Genomic DNA, 2,422 nt, shown 5'->3' on the forward strand with positions numbered 1-2,422 from the left:
TGGCTATTTTTATAGTTGAGTCTCGTGGCAATAGTACTTATATTTAGCTACGAGTTAAATTTTTTTTATAGCTGTGAATCCATTCTTTTGCTATGAAATATATAGATTTATAGCTAAAGATTTTTTCCATTTGCTACAAAAAGAAAAAATGTATAGCCATATTCTTGTTACGTGGCAATTATATTAATTAGCTACGCATCAAAAATTCTATTGCTACAAATTGAAGAATTTTGCCACAAGCATTGTTAGGCACAAGAATTTTGAAGCTAAGAATCCAAATCTTTTAGATTCCAAAATAGGTTCCAACTTGCACATAATTGTATATTCAAAATTTCAAAACATTTAAAATACATAATTCTCTATGTATCGGATCATGTTAGCAATATTTTGCTTGAGACCAAAAGCCACACAATCTTCCCCTTTCTCTCCTTCTATTGCTCCAACTGCACCTTAGTCTGATCAATACAATCTTAGCTTGATGATTCCACAATTTGCCTGTCAGTTTTGATAAAGTAAATTAACATTAGGAAACAAAAAATAATTGATCATATATACACTTTATTAATAGGTTCAGAATGGTCATATATTTTATAGAAAAGCATTATAGATTACCTTCTCATAAAAAGATCATATATCTCTCTAAATGGTTTAATTAGTACTAGCTTTACTAATATCTCCTTAACATGCTTATATGACCAATTTTATGAGATAATAAGACTCCCAATAATCTTAAAACGGATAGTAAAACTCCAAATATTTCATAATACAACTCAATCTTTTGCCCTAGAAGTTTCTTTTAACAAAGCCTTAGCTCAATCAAAGAACAAGCATGTAGTCCTACATTATCATTTCATGGAAGAACTATAGGAAAGATACCGACATATATATTAACATGAGCAACAACAGGCGTAGGTAATACCAATAGAATTCATTCGCGTCGATAAAAGAGTAATATCGGTTAAAAAATCCGTAATCACCTGAAACCACTAAGGAAAAGGATCAAAATTAATTTCATAAAAAATGATTAAAGCATCTCCTGAATCATATTTCAGAAGCTTCAACCATAACGAGATAAAGTATTACTGATATACCAATCTAATAATAAACGTAAAGATTAAAACTTTTCTCCTCATAACTTTTTCTTTTCCCAATTAACTAAGAAGAAGAATAAAGATGCTTCTACCAAAATAAAATCTGATGTACACATTGAAAATAATAAAAAGGAAGAAATAAAGTAACCAACGAAATGTTGATATATATGTTAGTGATTAATGACATAAAAGTGAGATTTAAAGAAGATAGAAACATACCTTAGCTTCTCTAGTGGTTGACGAAGGAGTTGGGAAAATGGGAGAAGGTGTGGCGGCTGGAGAGATAAAACAAAGGTGAGGGGCTGGGTTTTGGGGATCTCATTCTTCTTTTATATCCCTATTTTTTTAATTTTTTAACTTTTTATGCACAAATATTATAAATGTAGATAAATGTATAAAAACAAAATTAATTATATATTTAATTTACATTATACATAGTAGAACAAATTAAATATTTTCATGAATAAATTTTTATTATTATTCAAATAGAATATAATTAGAAATCATTATAATTATATACAAGATCATACTTGTTTAATTGTGATATATTAGATACAAAAATTTAATTCAATAAAATACCTAGTGATTTACTAATCACAGAATGTGATAATGACTCTGACATAGCTGAAAAGATGGTAATGTTTTTTTTTTCTTTGATAAAGGACCAAATCATTATAAATATATTTATTGTCTAGATTAAATATACATTACTAGTTATACAGTGAGCTTATGGTTATTTATTCTATATAATTAATTATTTACACATTATTTAGACATAATTAAAATTTTATTTTAATTATATTGGGAACTTATAGTTATAGGTAATACTTATTTAATAGGACTTATAATATAATTATTTTTGTTATGGACTTAAATATCAGCCATATTAGATTCTTAACTCTTAGAGTAACTAGATATTAGAAAACTTATTTTTTTAAAATTACATAATTAGTAAAACATATTTTTTTAAAACTAATATGATTAGTTTCTATATTGTTAGCAACGAGATTTTGTTAAATGTCTATCATTATTTCGTGGTTACAGAATTTCATATGTCACAAGAATTAGATTTTCTTTTTCTTTGTATAGAGTTAGTATGTTCTTTGTGTGAATTTGGGACCTTTGGTCATTTGTCAAAATTAAATGCACCAAAATTACCACAAAGTTCTTAATATACAAGTAATTATCTTGAAAATAAGTTAAAGTATATAAAATTACTCTAAATATTTATTTTAAATAATTAAGGACCACACATATATAAATATCTCTACAAACTATCAAAGTCTTTACTATATGAGTACTTATTTTAAAATAGGTATAAATTTGAGCAT

At 26.0% G+C, this 2,422-nt stretch overlaps 1 long non-coding RNA gene across 1 annotated transcript; it reads right to left on the reverse strand.

The window, feature by feature from the left end:
- Positions 1-258: 258 nt before the first annotated feature.
- LOC104107729 (uncharacterized) lies at positions 259-1,387 on the reverse strand. The gene is made up of 2 exons (XR_688850.3): positions 1,311-1,387; positions 259-495 (listed from the first exon to the last, which is right to left on the reverse strand). It is a non-coding gene; the product is annotated as an uncharacterized lncRNA (long non-coding RNA).
- Positions 1,388-2,422: the final 1,035 nt, after the last annotated feature.

The sequence above is a fragment of the Nicotiana tomentosiformis genome, chromosome 3 (genome assembly GCF_000390325.3).
Source record: "Nicotiana tomentosiformis chromosome 3, ASM39032v3, whole genome shotgun sequence".
Taxonomy (NCBI): Eukaryota; Viridiplantae; Streptophyta; class Magnoliopsida; order Solanales; family Solanaceae; genus Nicotiana; species Nicotiana tomentosiformis.